This window comes from Malurus melanocephalus, unplaced genomic scaffold (genome assembly GCF_030028575.1).
Source record: "Malurus melanocephalus ecotype Western Australia unplaced genomic scaffold, MMel_1.1 scaffold_166, whole genome shotgun sequence".
Lineage (NCBI taxonomy): Eukaryota > Metazoa > Chordata > Aves > Passeriformes > Maluridae > Malurus > Malurus melanocephalus.
Genome location: NW_026623398.1, coordinates 245,916 through 264,765, shown reverse-complemented (window position 1 = coordinate 264,765; position 18,850 = coordinate 245,916). Strand labels below are relative to the sequence as shown.

General features: G+C 40.5%; 1 long non-coding RNA gene across 1 annotated transcript in view; it reads right to left on the bottom strand.

Annotated features, from left to right (window-relative positions):
* Positions 1–2,661: 2,661 nt before the first annotated feature.
* Positions 2,662–18,850, bottom strand: part of LOC130577091 (uncharacterized) — an 18,928-nt gene continuing 2,739 nt past the window's right edge. The window contains exons 2-4 of the long non-coding RNA XR_008965731.1: positions 6,680–6,786; positions 4,861–4,998; positions 2,662–4,266 (exon numbers count right to left, since the gene is read on the bottom strand). This is a non-coding gene — a long non-coding RNA (uncharacterized LOC130577091). The remainder of the gene's footprint in view (positions 4,267–4,860; positions 4,999–6,679; positions 6,787–18,850) is intronic.

Sequence of the window (18,850 nt, the reverse complement as noted above, 5' to 3'; positions counted from 1 at the left end):
CATCAAGAGCTTATTTCAGCCAGCAGTGCTGGAGGCTCAGGGGAAGAGGGAGAGAGAGGGGAAKAACTTTCAAGGTGAAAGTTACATCATGTAAAAATGTGTATTTCAGTAGTGGTCTGCCCACTTTCTCATCTCTCATGTCCATCTATTGTCCATAACATCTAGGAGAAAAGATTCCTACCTCTGGATGATTTCCATAGGCTGGTGCCGTGATCCTGGAAAAGTAGAGTGTAATTCAATGAGGATGATCTGAAAAAAACTCCCATTGATAAAAARTAAAGTGCACAACAGTGCATGAGGTTTGAGAACATTAGCATCAGGGAAACATTTCTTGGATTCAGAATTTCTGGCCACCACAAGAGAGTAAGTACCATCCCTGCTTTCACAGGGAAAAGGACCTAGCCTTAACTGGGGAAGGCATAGATCTTTCATGGTTTTGGCTCACACCAGRGACTTGGTTTGCATGTTGCAGATACATGATCTCACCACCAATCTATTTGAAAGTTTTTCAGTCTCCTCTGTCAGAGCTGTTCCAGTTTGAATACATAATTTAATATTTACCACCCTTGCAGGGTAGGGAATACAWTCCTTTTCAGCTTCCCAAGCCAGTCTGCTAAAGGCTGATATCTCAGCTCAGGACAAGTTTTTGCAAGAACATACTTCGCTTTCATCCCAGTGCAGTATGAACACATTTTTTAAATTACTGACATTTAGCAGATGGGGAAAACAGTTATTTCCTATGTTGCTGGGAGAATGGTGCAGCCAACAGATTCCTGGCCCAGCTGCTGCTCTAAAGCTGTTATGCTGGTCACTGCATACACTTGAGAGTTCAGCCAGTGAATTATGGTTTGCTATTATAAGAGTATTTTGTTTTCCATTAGATCACTCTCAGTGGAACAACAGCAAATGCACTGAAGCAGCTAAAATGGCTCTCTGACATTTCAGGGTCCCATTGCTTCATTGCTCATGTCAAAGAAGTTCTGGCAAAAGGACACCTTGGCCACATTGTCAGAAGTAACAGATCAGCTCTTCTGAAGGAGGAACAGATGAGACACACCAAAAACTGCAGGTGAACTGCAAAGCACTTTGACTCCAAACAAATCTTAACAAAGCTGAAAAAATGGAATTGAATATAATAAATAATGTATTAAAACTCAATGCTGAGCTTTCTTATAGTATTATGTGAGTAATTACACCCTAAGCTCTTAGCAGCAGCTTGAGTTCCTCTTTATCACACTATCTTTTGAAACAAAAGATAAACCTATCTCCTGAACTGAAATTGTTGCAGGGAGTAACAGCAAAGAGACTGGTTTGTGCAGCAGAAGCAGAACAGGAGGATATGTCAGTTTTGGTCAGTACCAGAAGTGGGATCTGTTCATATGAGAACTAAGTGTTCAAAGAATTCTCATAGGATCATATCTCTTTGGGAAGGGAGATCACTTGAAAAAGGTTGGATCAGTCATGCAAGTCATGAAGCTGAGGAGTTGCAGGCATTAGCTGCTGTGTAAGCTAAAYGCTTTCATATCTTCCACTGCTCCTTGGAAACACTGAGGACAACCCAAGGTCGGGAAGCATAAATATAGGCATCTCTACATGCACTAGATATTACAGCTCCAGTTACAGGCAGCAGAGTAAAAGATACAATATTAGCCAATGCAGGCACATGAAGTGATTTATTCGGTCAGCCACAAGTCCTACTGTAGGATAACCTGAGTTGCTCTTAGGCTTTACTGACCACATTGGCTAGAGACAAGATTCACACATAAATGTCCAGCACTGCCTGTGTGCTGGGTGTCCTGTCTGGCATYCAGCCTTCCCAAAAGGACATGGGTTTCCCTTACGTTTTAAGTGCCAGGCATGTCTCAGACTACTGAAATTCTTCCAAAGGCACAAACATTTAGGCAACTGAATCAAACCACTGGTCTCTGCTGATCCATTGATCTCCATAGTCAAAACATAGACAGCACACAYATTTTTATTTCTACCTATATGTAGGCATCTTAATTTAAGAGCCTTCATCTTGAAGTGAATTCCACTCCAGATATTACCTGTTTTTCTCTGCCCATGAAAATTTTGTTGGCTTGAAGTTTCATTTKGAGGGTGTTTTGTCTTTTAATTTTAGAAGCTCCCATGCTTTGTTTCACTTACCTAAAATATGTCCATCAACATTTCACTTAACAGTTCATTCTTATGCCTTAACAGGCTGGTGCAGAACAAACACCTGTGCACACAGGTAGCTTAGTGTTTAGAGACTGCATTTAAACTTTCCTAATTCTGGCTTACTTGTGTTTTGCAAGAAAATCCCTGGAAGGCAGCCCTATGGCCCTCCTTCAGCATACAGGGACAAAAATTGTAGTTWTAGGTAGTTACGAGTGACACAGGAATGAATGTGTTTAAGAACATCAGAGAAGAGCAGTAAATTGAGGGAAAGGAATGGCCACTATTAATAACAAGGACAATAATACAAGGTCATGYATGGAAGCAGTCAGACTGGAAAATGCTGAGGGATGAGTTTTCATTTGTGTCATGACCAGGAGGCCTCTGCTCCCTCTGCAAGAGGCAACAAGGATGTCACATGGGCCATGCTTCCTTCTGCTGTCCCATGAGGAAGATGAGGCACAAACAGAGGTATCATGGATAACAGACAGCAACCTTGCCAGTTTTATGGAGAACAAAGCTTTTGAGGATGAAACAAGGATCTGGAATTCACTGATAATCGTTCAGTGTCAGACTCTGAACCAAATTCTAGTCAAAATCAGCTTGGGAGTGATTGTTCCAGTTTGTTTGTTTTGAAGTTTTTCTCCCAGCCAGCATTCTTTTGTTTTTGCTGGAATGAAACACAAACAAAACCTGCCTCCCAGTCAAACTATTCTGCTGATGACTCACTGACCCACTCCATGGCTTTAAGCTAGCAACTAGCTCACTTGCTATCTCATTTGTGCCTTCTGAAAAACAGGGTAATGAGTTACACTTTGCTGATAATGAGAAAGTGGGCATSAATGGAATTGTTCCCAGAAAGTAAATTACTAAATAAATATGCATTAACAAGTGATCCTAAGACAAGAATATGCTTGTGGGAGCAACTGCATTTTCACTGAGGCCAGTCTTGRATAACACCCTGCCTTACAAAAGGCTGAGTCACTGTGACAAAGCACAAATTGTTACCTCTTTTCATTCAATGCTATCACAGGGATCAGCAAAAGATGAARTCCATTCCTCAGTTTTGTTTCCTCCTTTTGTTGCAGTCTGTGGCTGCCCCTTGTGCCAGTACAGCTCCATCCTGTTCTCAATCTCCTTCCACAAACAACTGGGTGCTAAGCTTAATGAGGCAACTTTGCAGTGGTGAGCATGTTTTAGAGACAYTGTCGTAACAACTTCCAGACTCTTCAGTTTAGAAGGAACACCACTAACRTTTTCACATTCAGGACAGAACTAGTACAGCAATGTATTCATATTTATTTACTTGCATTACCATAAGTTTTATAGACTCAAGTGTGTTGACTAAGACTTTCACTGTGCTTAACAAAGAAATGCTCTGAACAGAAACACTTGGACTGGGAGCCATGAGGTAGAAAGTAATAGGAAACACAAACAATCTAAGACAGCAGTTTCAGTATAGCAACCACTCAACCATCATCAAGAGTTTAACAGGCCTGAGGACTTTCAGAGAAAATAATTAGGTGGCTATGAGGTGATTATAATGACTTTTCAGAGAAGAGAGTGCTTCTTGGAAAAAACATCAGAAGTGTGTGTTTGAAAATTATCAGGTTGGAAATGAAAAATTACTAAGTTGCATCACAAGCTCATCAGCGGTAAGGCTTGACCTCTAAATACAAAAAGGGTTATTTTAGAAGTTTTTTTTTATGTGCGCAGTCACAGCATACAGAGTTATGGTGAGTTCCTGGGAACAATCATTTAATTCTGTTAGCAGTAAACTTGGCAAAGCCTTGTTTATTTTGAACTTGTGGTTTATTTTCTTACCCGCCCAAAACAATAACCTCTCCCGATCCTAAAGCTCTTTATGACTTTCTCCTCACCTCACCTCAGCTGTATTTCTTCAGCAGTTTCTTCTCAAGACCTCTGAATATCACCTAGGTGAAGGGCTCCCTAACAAGGGGCATGTTGCTTCTAAAAGCCAATGCCCATGGTGACTGGCCCACCCATGCTGGTGAGCACACACTTCAGCTTTGCCTCATTCAATTTCCTTTCTTATGTAGCGACGATCTTCAGAAGTTGTAGGAAATCCCACTACATCAGATGGTCATCCTAAATAAGCAGAAAAGAGAGAAAGGCACTCCTAGTCCATGATTCATCCCATCCCAAAATAGACGTCTAAATCAGGCTGCTCRAATCATGGTTAAATATGCCAGCTGGTCTTCACTAACTGTAAGGACGACCTAAGGGATTATCTCAGATGAAGACATTGGTAYTATAGAAGTCTAAACTTAGGTGAAATGAATCCTACTCTAATTCTTTTGAGCTCTGTATCACTTTATTATGTTAAAGAGTGGTGGTTGATTTAAAAGTTTTTAGAGTGGGACAGATAGATGGACACTGTGATCACTGAGTCTTCCTTCATCTGGATGCTAGGCTGAAAAATCAAAAAAATCTTCCCAATGGGAAGCGCAAGAAAACAAAAATATATTTGTGCATATTTTCATAGAAGAAGATGCTACATTTTCTACCACTTTTTTGAGCTCTCTCCAWCTGCTCAACAGCCCCTGTATATGTGTGAGTGGTTAGAGGAAGGAACCTCAATGCTGGTGTCACCACCATCTTCCCAGCAGATAAAAACTCAGCACACTGACAGCAAGTACCAACAAGTTGAACTTTCTACAAAGGTGAAATTAGTTCACTTACCTTTTTGGTTTTTGTAAGCTTTTCCAGGAGTTAATGTATATTTTTCTAGTCAGCGATAAAGAAAGGTGATGAAAGAATGATGAAAGAGAAGTAACACAAGATAGATTGGTTCCAACAAGATGAGAATATTTAGTTGTTCTGTATTGCAAAACAGAAAAAACAACCATTAACTAGGAAAGGACCTTGAAACTTTTTCTTGCATGCCCTCTTTGAGGACAGCCCGAGTTTCCACATGCCTCTGTTTCTCCAACCCTGGACCTAGCCTGCAAAATCCCTACTGTGGGCTAGAGTGCAGATGCAGAGATACTCCACAACTCTCACTTGGTTTCTCATCACACAAAAAAGTCTATTTTATGTAATTTCATTGTGAAAAGTCACCCTGAACACACAGTTGTAAAATAAATGTTTATGACTTACCTTGTGAGTGAAATTCTAGGACAGCTGGGGTGGGGGCACCTCCCAACACCTCCTACACACCATTTCACATTCTTGACCTAGGTTGCCACATGACCACCTCCGTAATTTTTGTGGCTGCTTGGGGGATGCTGTCTGAGGGCTCCTGCTCATGTTTGCTTCTCCAGCACTTCCATCCTGCTTGTGGCATGGGGCTTGGTGCTCATGCATGAGCCATCCCAGCACAAGAAGCAAGGATCAGAAAAAATTCACCAAGGYTCACAAAGCTCTGCTGGAGGTAGGTGTCATTGTCCCAAGGCAAGAGCTACCCCCAAGCTCAGCCTGTGAGGAAGCACAAGCTCCCACAGACCACCCTGCATTCCCCTCCCTAGTCCCCTGAGAGACAATTCCCACCTCCCCTACAGCTGTGCCTCCTGTGGGACACACGTCTACGTGGCTGGATGGAAAACCACATCACAACCCCGAGCCAGATCACAGCTTGTATTTTTGTTCCCATTGGCTGAGACTTCAAGTGGATTAATTCCTCTGTTGTTCAGACCAGTCTTGTGCAAACTCGAGGGAGAGGGTAGGAATGAGCAGGCGAGGAACGCAGCACTATATTTTTTAGCATCAATTCTGGCAAAAGTCCCCTTAAAAATACAATTCCTATCCCTGAATCAATTTCTCAGCCCTAGCAGAACAATCCTTTTCAGCCTTCTCKCCACGAATGTGGAGGGCATATCTGCTGCTGCAATAGGGCCACACCAGTCATACAGCCTGCAAAGAGCAGGTGTTGTTTGGAACTGGAATGCAAACTGAAAGGGCCAGGAGAGTTCTGAAAACATTTGCTTCAGACAAGTCACCAGGTTTTTGAAAAGCTAAACGAAGTAGTCAGCTGCCCACATTGCACGGGAGCCTCGTGGCAACCCTCAGGGCACTATATAGATCTTTTAGTGTCATTATTTTAATTATGTTTCAAGTTATTAGTGACTAAACAATTTGACAAACTCTCATTCTCCCCTCTGCAAAATGAATTAGTAGATTTGAGCTGTATCTGAYCATGACATGTGTGCTGCTGCTCACTGACATGGGCAAGAGAGATCCAGACAAGGTGCTCTTASTCCAAGAGGTCTCCTGGACCAGCCTGGCCCTATGCTGTGAACTCATGGAAGATGATGCTGCTACACAGTGACCTCCCCACAAATACTTTGAAGTTGCYTGATCTGTCTGTGCACACCCCCTTCTCCCCACAAGTTTCCAGTGCACTTAAAATCACTTGAGTTTAATTTCTGAAACTACTTTTTCTCCTGAAACTCCTCTGCAAGCTGTGCTCTTTGGAGTACCAGAATTCTGCTCATATGTTCATTCTCCACTTGAAGATTTGGAAATAATTGACAGTGCAGAAGAGTGAAATAAACCAACTCACCAGCCAGAAAAGAAAATACTTCTTGTCCATTATTATCCATTTTTCTGTTTTAGCATGTTTTCTACCAGTTTTGGTAGGAAAGTGGCAGAGTTGGTGGCAAATTTGATCTGTCAATCAAAATGAGGAATTAAAGTCATTTAGGAGAACAGSTGCCATCGGAAAAACAAGCACAGGACTTAAAAATAATTATGGMTAAATGTATTCATTTTTTGCATTCCAGAAAGCTTACTTTGGTCTCTCCTGAAGATAGGACATTAACATTAGGATGAAATATTGGCATGCTGTTTCAACTTTTCACTTGATATTGAATTATAAGCTACAGGTGCTGAGTCACTGGTCTTTTTTATTAGCTCAGAGAAATAACGTGACATTAGTCAAGGATGGAGACCAGCCGAAGTTTTCCAAAGATAAGAAATGATGAATTTTCTCTGAAAAAAGAATTTCTTATCTTTCTGGCTTCATTTGGTGATACAYAAACAGAAAACCAAAATGAATTGAGAAAAAAGGATCTGCTCATTTATATTCTTAAAACATATTTGATCCCTTTAGATTATTTCAAATAGCATCATATTGGGTTATCATATTCCTGACTACCAAGGAAATGGAAAATTTYTGATTTTCATACTAGTGCTGCCATRTATTGATGTAACTTACCATGATAAACACACCATATTGATTATAAAAATAGTATGGCCAAACAACAATACAAAGAAACACATCCACAAATTCTAAATCTTCTCAACTCCATGCAGCTCAAGATCAAAGCAGAGACCTGAGATTTTAAGGGAGCATGAAAACAACTATTTAGGTAAGATGGAATTATTCAGGTTAACAGAAGGAACAGGGAATGTGGTCAGTATTTGCTAAAATGAAGCATCTTATGGGTTTCTTATAAAATAGTGGTGTTAAGCTTTCAGATGCAAAGACCCTACTGATGGGTAAATAATTAATGTCCAGCTTGATTCACGAAAACTCAACTATTTGGTCAGTGCTTGCTGAAAAGTAACTAAATATTTYTGTGTATTTTTGGCAATTACAGTTACTTTTGGTACCATCCCCACAAATAGCAATGCTCCATTTCAAACTTGCAGTTCCTACTTTTAAATCTCTTACTATTTCAAAAGGATGAGAATATTTTTTAAAACTACATCCTTAGTGCAGTCAATCAAACATATTTTCATCAACTAGAACAGTTTCTATCTTCTAATTCCTCTCTCAGGTTTAATTTTGTTTTGGACTCTGCTGCTGAGAGTCTCTGTAGGTCTTGAAGAAGTTGGTGTGCCAGTGGGACAATTTTTCAAATGCAGAAATCTGAAATGCAGAAACTTGCTCCCTTCACAAGTATAATAGCAGCCGTTGTCTTTATTTCACAGTGGTGAAAATTAAGTTATACTCCTTAAGGAATGATAAAATCAGGACAGAAATGAATAATTTAGTGTTTTCTGATTGGTACCACAGACAAATCTGGCAGCAGTGTTTACAGGAAAAAGTGTTCAGCAGTTCTCACCTGAAGTCCTTCATTTGACTTTGCATGACTTGCATACAGCTGAAAATTTTCACCCTTTGTATCACTAAGAGTGATAATACAAAATGTTGACAAAAATAGTTGTCATCACTGAGAACAAGAAAAGACATTAAATATATCTTTTTGGAGGGGTTCAGTCACTGTTGAGAAGCTGACCAAGTGGGAAACATGGTGTTTCCTAGGCTGACAAGACTACAATTGGTCCCTCAGGAAGGCCTTTGGTAGCTGTGAATTTGATGAAGAATTTTCCCATTTGGAAAGTTGAGGGTTGTACARTATGACAGACTCCTCAGATTCCAAGGACTCAACAAATAGGGGTTGGAAGTGCTCAGGAAGCCCTGCTCCTCCAGTCTATGGAGGTTTCTGAACCAAGTGGGGACTGATAAATGTGCCATCCCCATGCAGCAACACTGCTGCTGCTCTGCTTGGGACAGCCTCATGCTGTTGTGAAGGCTCCAAGGGAAGGATCAGAACACAAAGCCAAGGGATCAGCACAAGATACACACTTATCACAAAGAAATGATGAGAAGCAAATAGCTAGACAGTTCTGTGCTCAGTTCATCTCAACTTCTTCTGGAACTGGGAATAAACAAGTTTCATTAATCAGCATATAGTGTATAAAAGGCGGTGGGAACAGAGATGTCTTAGCATTGTTTTGGCACTGACTCCCTGGGAAGGGCAGCCTGTCTCTGAGTGCAGTTCAAAGGGCATAGGATGGTGTTATGAATCAAAAGCATCCTAACTTGCTGATGAACACATAAATGGCAACACGAGTGGTGTGTACAYAGGAGGTCTGCATTTTCACCTTCCCAAACTTGTGAATCTACGAGAATATTCACACCACTCAAGCAAAAATGGCTCTGCAAGAAAATTATTGCAAAATCAATTCCTTTAAGGTAATGAAATGCCAGATTTAAGCTTGCCTTCCATTTGACATCCTGTTGTGTACACATTATGATACACTTCTTTAATGATACAACTGCATTGTGCTCCTTTCAAGAGATCCCTACTTCATTCAGTACATAGGAACAGATGAGATTTCTTAATGAGATTCTAGGCAGGATTTTTATTAGTACTGATCTTCTGCACCCTCTTGTGTTTATTGAACTCACTCCCAGTACAGCTCTGAACAGGAAATTAAAAATGTAATATTTTATGTAATTATTCTCAAAGTTCAACTCAACTGCAGCTGAGTTCTATGACTCAGTAATCCAAGACAGTAAACGAAAAAATGCAGACTGAGCAAGCTGTGAAAACCTAGTTTTCAGGTCTTATGTCCCCAGGCTGTGTGTCACAGCCATGTCCAGCTGCATTTATTGTGGCAGTACTCCCGCCCTCCTTGGAAGTTCTCCACTCAACTGTAAAAGTCCACCTTTCAGAGAGCAGCATATTTCAGCTCAACCCCAGAAAAAACACATTTTTTCTCTCCCTGGATACAGTTACACCAATGTCCTCATTTGACTGACTGAACGTAGGATAAGTTCACACAGTACAGAATACTACAAAGAACATCTGAATGTATCATATGCAAATATGAAATTAAAAGCTTGAAATTCCCTCTGATCTATCCCAAAACTGACAACTTTATCCAATGCCTACATGCATACATGCATGACAAACTCMGTCTCCAAGGAAGATCTGTCCACCTGAAGGAGATTTGTCCTTGAGTTTTGGTAAATCTGTCCACATTCCTCCAGTTTTCCAGGATACAAAACATGAGTGATGCATTTGTGCAACCAGAAGCACTGGGGCTGAGAACTGCTTGTCAGGCAGTGGCAACTGCAACATGAGAACCTTGACCTTCAGGTTGCCAAGAGTCCAATATTACATACCAAAGGGAAAAAGCACAAATAGCCCATTAGGTAAAAAAATAAGTGCAAACTATAATCCATTTAAAGGTTTCAGAGGAGAATCTGGTCAGSAAAATCAACAAGTATCCTCTCTGTGTGGGTTAGCTGTTTCACCCATGACTGCTTAATATACCAGCTCCAGGGGAACTTCAACAAAGGTGCAGGTTTTCACAYGTAGATGCCCTCTTGAGTGCTCTGGCATATCCCACCCAGCCTCCAGCCACCAAGGTAGAGGGCAAGGAGGTCCAGTAAGTCCTATCTTCTATCTTCAGTCCCGTGTGGATGTCTTGGCCACACTCTGCAGTTTRTGTCCAGGCATCTGCTTGCTCCCCACACCCACAGCTGTCAGTGTTTTGGCATGAATTGCCCCTGTTGCTGCCATGCACCCGATGCTCCCACATAGCCGTCACTGCACCTGCCTGGTCAAAGCAGGGTGCCAGAGGCAACAGTGAGTCATTGCTGTGTTCACCACAAAACGCTGTTGCGTGAGGAACATGGGTTCTTGCTGTGTTTTGTTTATAATAGAGCTGAAGCTGTACTTCCCACAGAGCTTAAAAAGTGAAAAAGAAAGCCTCAGATGACATTTCAAGGGAGGATAGCTTGGGAGGTGCCTCTTCTTTTAAACTAACCTCAGCAGAAGAATGAGGATACAATCAGGTAAGTGTCAAAATGAATGATGAATCCAYACATCAGATAACTGACCCAGTTTTGAAAGAATATTGTACTCTCTTATTTTAGATTGAAAACAGGACTGTTCAAAAYTTAAAGGGATTAAAACTGACCCAAYTGCAGCCAATGGAAATATTGTCTTTGACTTCAACAGAAACAGAAAATGTCGTCAGTTAATCTGGAAAAAACTTTGAAATGGTAGAGTGATCACTAGTTGCTGCCAATCATTAGCTTTCCTCCTTTTCTTCCAACTGAATGATGCTAAATCTTTCATGGGCGGTATATTTCATTGCCATTTATTTATTTGCTGTCTTGCTTTTCTACAGATTTTTGAGACGAAGATGGAAAGCTGATCTGTTTCCAGAATTTATGACAGAAAAAAAACCCAGAAAAAAAACCCCATTAAAATAAAAGGAGAAAGAAAGTCTACCTAGGTCCCATGGAGCTGGCAAGAAGAGATTGTTGTTACCTCCTGGAGAGAGCTGAGAGGTGAGCTTATGAAATATGACAATATTATTGACCACCCTCCCTCAAAGCAAAGCCTTGTTACTGGTGTCTCACTGACTGATCTGTTATTTTGCAGTCCCACATTTATCCTTTTATAATCACCCTGTGAAAGACAAATCCATGACAAACAAAGATAACATGTATATACAGGATGGTGCCAGACTGTGCATGAACAGAATTTGGCCATTTGTTACTCAGGGGTAGTAGCACTTTACCACAAAGAACATTAACCAGATTTACACTGCTATAAAGCTCTTATTTACATTTTCTCCTCTTCCTTTCTCTAGAACCAGATCCAGATCCCAGATCACATCTTTTGCATCAGCTTYGGGCTCATCAGTACATCTATGGTTTAAGTCAACTCTGTGTGCCATCACAAACGATTCACCTTTTTTCCAGTTTAATACTCTTCTCAATTCCACTAAATTGAATTGGTTTGGTGCAGGGTCAGAAAACACAAGCCAGTGCATGTAATGGGAGGTGGGCCAAGGCAGAAGGAGGACAGGGAAAAGGGCACAGAACCTCTTTATGAGAAATGAGCTGTAAGACAATCTCAAGTCCAAACGTGTAACTTCACCTGYGCAGGTTTGCTGCAGATATTTTGTTATGTGGCCTGCAGGCTTCTCCTAATAGCCATCTGCAGCCTGGCAGTAATTATACAGCCTGGCTCAGAGGATTGAGCAATAATGTGATAAGGCGAACATAAGGAACTCCAAGAGAAAGCCACCTTTTCAATATGTTTAGAGGCCTAAAATGTCAAGTAGTATTTACTGAGGTGTTTCCAAAGCACTTAGCTATCCCTTGAGAGCAGCATGTCTGTTTAGTCACACCATTTTTGTCTTCGAGAACCTATTCCTTACCTCTCAAAAACCTCCTTGATCATTTAGGATGACACTTTTCTTTCTACAACACAGCCTGAGAAACAAGTGTGGTAACACCACCGAAGACCCTGCAGGCCACAATCCATGGCTACTTCCAACAGTGGTGTTTATGCAGTGTGTGGAAGCAGCAGTGAGACAGMAGCTGAGAGCTGTTTCCTCATATAACACAATTTCTCACTGGGAAAAAGCAGAACTATTCAGCTTCTATTCTACACATTTCTCAGTACCTGATGCTCCATCCAGAAATAAAAGCTGACAAAGAAAGATAAAAATGGAATATAAAATTATTCARATATCTGAAGTATTTAATGGATGGCCAGTGTCATCTTTCTTGATATAGCTGATGTATTTGCAAATGGGCATTCCAGCCTCCCTCATATTTGCAGTGCTCACTAACAGCACGTTTTACTTGAGATGCCTGGAACATGTTTAGGCTTATTAATAAATTCAAGCTTCTGTTACATGTAGTAATACACAGGTTTCTACTTGGAATTTTGAACAACTATTTCATGATATAGTTAAAAGCCTTTTCCTTGGTGGAGTGCCACAGAATTATACAGCTCTTATGAAAAGAAAGATTAGCGCAGACTGGAGTCATGAGAAATTTGARAAGAAGAAAGGTTTCTCAGGGGGTGATCTACATGATCAAAACCTGCACATATACATTCACTAAAAGAGAGGTCATAACAAGCATTAGACTGAATTATTTTGAGCATGGAACTTTTTGTCTGTATCTGCTATTCTTCCTTCTCACTCTGCTGCTAAGTGCCCCAAACAGCCTGCACTGAGGGAACCTTGTAGCTTTCTCTGCCCCTTTGCACCATGCATGGATTTGTGCAGGGCACAAACCCAACAATGCTGCCTTGGTGCTGCTACCCAACAGCCATAGCTCTGGAAAGGAGCAGCTGGCAGCAGCTAATCCAASAGGCAAAACCTGGGAATCCTGGTATCAGCGCCATGGAGCGTGGGAACGCTGCAGGTTTGGCAGGTAGATGGCTGCTCTTTTACACAACTGTGCAAAGTACAGTTCTTGTGATAAAACATTACAGTTCATGACAGGTTATTTGGGGCAAGGGTTACATTTCCCTGAGTCTTATCTTGGTGCCTGATGCATTCTTTGGCAGAAATAGGAATTTGGACAAAGATTAAAGAAGTTACGGAAGTGAACAACTGGGTTACCACATGGAGGCTGTATTGCTGTTAATGGCTGTATCAGGAGAGGTTAGAAATATGAGGCATATAATCATTTACAGGCACAGGAGAGAAACTAGGCACTTATCTTCTGTAAACCTCAAATACTAGAACAATGGAGTCTTGGGGGATTTGGTAATATGAAGCATGATTAGGGTTCCAACTCTTACCTCACCTGCTCAGATTTAACTATTTCTTCATACCTGATGTAAAAATCTTCCTGAATGCATATACGTATTATTATGCATAAATACATTAGAGAGCTTGAGTCGAAACAGGGAATATAAGCAACTGAAACATGAACCCTGTGGAAAGCAAGGTTAGAAATACATGTTTACATGAAGATATATCACAATTTTAAAAGCTTTTTACATATATTTCTCATTTTATAGGTTTAGTATCTGCTGATAAATGGCCAAGAGAACATGGTTTGTCAACCCTCTCAAGTCAACAAGTCAAAGAAGAGGTGAGGACACAGCACACACTTCATCTGCCTGCTCCTCTGACCTGCACAAGGAAATAAGTGGGTCACCATCCRCCTCGAAGTCTGACATCAGGGATTTTTCAGGGAATATACAGCTGCAACCAATGCATCCCTCAGCAGTCCTGACCTTTCCAACAGTCCTCTTTGACCCAGTGCTCTCCCCTCCACTTCTCAGCCACTGATGCTTCTGTATTAAATGCCTTTTGGGATTGCAGCACACCAATTATGCAGTCTCATGAGTGCTTAAAGGCTGCTATAGGGCAGGGATGCCACTAACCAGTTCCTGGCTCCTGTTCGCTACACAGATGAATGCAGTCAGATGAGAGAGAGCAGGACAAGAACCATACCTAACAAACCAGTGCCCAGGTCACTGCCTGGAGGTCCCTGCTGGAAGGGGGCCACGGCAGTGGGGCATAGCATGGAGGGAAGCTGTGTGCCTGCCTGCAAAGTCCTCTGCAACCCACAGGCTGCCTCTCCTTGCAGGCAGGCTTGTCACTCTCCACTATCAGCATCCCTACCAGGCTGTCCCTACTGTTTCTGATGCAGTATTTCCATGGCAGACTTTATGGGAAACTSAGGCTCTTACTCAAAGAGAACTGCATCAATCCCTAGAGCTGGGGGCCTACAGGTAAGGTAAGCAATAATAATTTCATAAATTTAAATTAAGCCTTCTGCATCCCCCACAAAACAGCCTGACACCTCTGCTCCTCTGCTTGTCTACCTGTACACAAGACCACTTGCCAGCTCTGCAGGGGCACTGTAAATAACAGTAACATATTGCAAAGTGCTGGAACTCTAAGTGCTAGCCCAACTTTTAAAATTGTATCCATTAGTCCACATAGAGAAATTTCACAACAGGTATTTTCAGTATCTCATGTTTGATTTCTCTTTGAAATGGAGTCTCCAAAACATTTGCCTCCGGAAGAAACACCCTGAGAAGTACTGATCTGGTAGAAACAGCAAGGAGGTATGAATGGTGTTAACATAAACCTTCAAARAGAGTATGTCATAGCAAATACTGAGTTTCTCTCTTAATGCTCTCTTTTGCTGAGGTTTCTTCTCACTGCTTTGATTTGGCACTTATCTCTAAATTCTTTTAAAAATCACCAACGAACCAGTTTCATTGAAGAGGAATGCATTTCCAATAGTTTTCAAGTTTTCAGTAGAACTTTATACTCCATATAAAATCAAATATACAATATGAAGTACAAGAAATGAAAATACTTTGTAATTAAAGATTTGGAGATAAACTTGCAATTGGGGAAGGCATAATTGATTTCTGGAGACTATTCAGTGTGTGCTTACTACTAAACTGTTTTCTCCACTCCTGCTACTTAATGTATCCTGTTTATTCACCACATCCCTCCAAAAACTACTTTGGTGTAATATTATGTCTGCAAATAGATTAGTCTGCACTAGCTATCAAAAGCCAGAGGAACTAAGGTATAGTATTCAACAGAAGTTTGAGATTGCTTTTGAAATGTTTTGGCTATTACTAAATTATACTGTTAGAGGCCTGTAAGTTATTATTTTTCTTGCCATCTGAAGTGTGGGTTAATTGTTAAGGAAAATGATRTCATGGTTACTAGAAAAATACCAAAGGCTATTTGCTCACTGCCTCAATCTTTCTAACTAGGTACAGTTCTTGAGACTAAGCTACTCCCTGCGACTCTGTGTCTTAGATAAAAAAGTCAATAGAAGGAAGATTACTTGTAATCTTTTTGTAGCCATCCCCGCTTCAAATTGACAAAAAAATTAGGTGTTCAAATCAAGTAAGTTTTTGAGACTCTGGATTTACTTGGGGGGTTGAAAAACTTTCACTACAAGTTTTTAAAACTCTTACGAAACCCTACACTGCTATCTTGTTTTCTTCCTGAAGGTCAGGTTGTTAGCTGCTACTGCTTTACTTAAGGTATAAACACTGTATGCATGGCCTTTTAAAATGCATGAGGATTATTCCCTCTTGGTTCATTGTTAACGGACCAAAAGCCTACACAATGAGCAATCTTGTAAATATTGACTACTCCCACCAGGAACCATAACTTACCAGGCAGTAACAATATTGAAGGATGAAAGGAGACAGAACTGCAACACACAAGCTGCCAGGCAATGAACGACTACACCAAGAGGGGCGTGGGGGAAGATACTGTCTTGAAAAATTTGTGGTATTTCCAGTTTTGCACATTTAATACTGTGGCAGTTTAGTATCTTGAGYTGGACCTGACCTGAAAAAATGCGGRTATGGAAGAATCAAATTCATATTAGGCATCCTCACAGCTCTCAGAGGTCTGTTTTCACTGGCAGGGAGACTTCACTCCATTAAGGTGCTTCAAACTGCTCCCAGGAATGGAAAAGCTTGTGGCTCTAGGTTGCTGCCTGGCAGAGGAACACGCCTCCAAGGGGGACCACTGACCCAGGCCACCTGCCCTGGCCCACTCCAAGACAAGACAGTGCTGCAGCCCCTCTGCCTTTTGATGGMCTGGGCTATACATGGCAGCACAACTCACTGGCTCTGCTTTTATTTCCCAGCCTTGTAATAAACTGAAGGCTGAAAAAACTGGTGTTAAAATAGATATAAAAATTGTTACTAATGCATTTTACTTTGAAATTCTACGTTTTTTTCAGTAAGGATCAGTACTTTATTCTTAGCTGCTAAACTTCTTTATGTAAAAAATATGCTACAGCTTGAGTGTGGCAAGAAAGATAAAACAGTTGCTAAAGCAAAAGGTGACTTATTTATTCTTCTTTTTAACTAACTTTTGAATGCTCCAACCCATATTCAACTGGTATTTTTGTTTGTGGATTCTTTTCAGGAGATGTTGCAGATGGAATTAGGACTGTTTAGTATATCCTCCTTCAAGAGCATACATGTGTGCAAGAAAAGTGCACACACCTACACTCCTGCCTGTGGTGGGAATTCAAGTAACCAAGGAAAACAGTCGCTTTGCTAAGATGCATACTCTCAATTCAGGCTTTTGCAAAGCTTAATCATCAACAAAATCTTTGGAAGGACTTTGCACTCAGCCCCTGTTTAAGGTAGTGACTCTATTGTTTTTCTTCTTATGTCTAAAAAATAATTTCACTGCTTCTGAGATAATGAAGTGCATTAAAGCCAACAATTCCACATGCAGAGAAGATGAGAGGATAGTCTTCAACTTTGCTATTTAGCACCTAACATTCTTTCATTTTATATTACACAGTTATCCAGTAAGGAAAAAAACCCACAGATCAGCCTATGGAAAAGAATACAAACATAATCCTGTACTAAAGGGTCTCCATTTTAGAAGATGATGGAAAGAAGATAAATAATAATTTATCTGGAAAATAATTTGGAAGTTCTTGCTTTCTTTGGAATACTTTGCATCAAAAAGCCTTTCTCTTTTGGAGAGATTTGGACACAGTGATGGCTGAATTGGTAGGAGAACATACCTCCAAGGGAACTGGTAGTGGCAGGAGAAAAGGTGAACAGGATGCAATGGGCATCAGTCACCACACCAGACCACCCTGAGAGGGAGCAGCTCAGCAATTTGCACACAGAATAATTCACACACTACAACTGCTATTACTGCCCACAGCATTCATGTTATGGTTAGAGATGCCTGACTCAGTCAAGGCACCATAATCATATCCTGTGCAGAGACACAGAAAAATAATATGTGGGCTACTTAGAAATGAGAAATTTGAGTTCCTTGCAAAACGAACATGCTAATACAGACTAAAGTGGTGAAAATATGTGATTATAGCCACTTTTTACATAAATGTGKGAAACTATATAGACTGAAATGCACAATTCATCCTTACTGAAGTAAAAAACTCCAACTCTCAAACCCAATTGTTATCAGTGAAAATTCACCTAAAAATATGCTAGAAGTGCTTATAACCTAATGGTACTACAGTCACTTCTACGTCAGGCAACAGCAAGAATAAGAAAWTTTAAAGCAACACTGATAAGCCACAACAGTGGCTTTCATACTTCTAAATGAGAAGATAGCTTGGGGAGGAATCATCATTGTAAGTTAGATCCAAATAAGTCTCCATTAGGCATATTCCTCAATGCAAAGCAGGAAGACTTTAACTGGAAGATATATCAGAAGATCCTTCACTTGAATCTTTTCAGTGTTCTGACTTCCTTCTCCTCCCAGATAGGTCATTTAAGCCAAGTTGCTAGTCAGCAAGACTTTCTGCATCAAGAAATAATTGCCTGAGCACAGATCTCTCCAGTGCCTCAGGAAATACCTGGAGGCCTCCTCATTCAAAAGGAAGTAGTTATTGCATATGCTGCTCACCTGAGTCAATTATACTGGGCACAATGCACATCATAAATTATAGACTAGAAGCATAAAAATTTGATTAAAAAAAAAAAAAGATTTTTTTTCTACCAAACATATCATCCCAAAACTCTGAAAGTGRATTGTTTGAAGTCTTTTCAATTTACTCAGAGAATAACACAATATACAGCAAATGCCAGCTCAACAATCACCTTGAACAAAGCTGCTTTAAATGTTTTTTGCAGATGATTCATGAAGTAAAACAAATCTTTCTTTCTTCCTTCTAATAACAGTCTCATCACAAGATGTCTGCTTGTTACTTATGACTTTTAATGACAACCAGTAAAAGAAAGGATTATGTGGGAATGGCTTCACCTATGAGTCTGCATATCTTTCATCTTCCCCAGAGGGTATATTCTCATAGAGCAAAGATACTCTATTTAGATTTAGTGGCAGATGATTTGAATAGCTTTGCAGCTATACAAAACACAAAGTGAGTTATCCTCTGTGGAGAAAGGYAGAAACACGTGAAACAGTTCCTTGCTGTGCAGGTTGCAAGTCACMTACTCCCCTCCGACCATCTTATCATCTCTAAATTATAGGTACATCAGCCTTTTCCCTCAACGATTCCAGCTGTAAAGCATTTCCAGATCCTTACTGATCTTCCTCTAACAGCTGGTGTCTTTCTAATGGTTTTCAAAATCTCCTATGATTTTTTAACTTTAGAACATCTTTATTTCTTAAAGTATTTTTGTTTGCTAAGACAGACAGACATTTCTGGGTTCATGCTGCACCA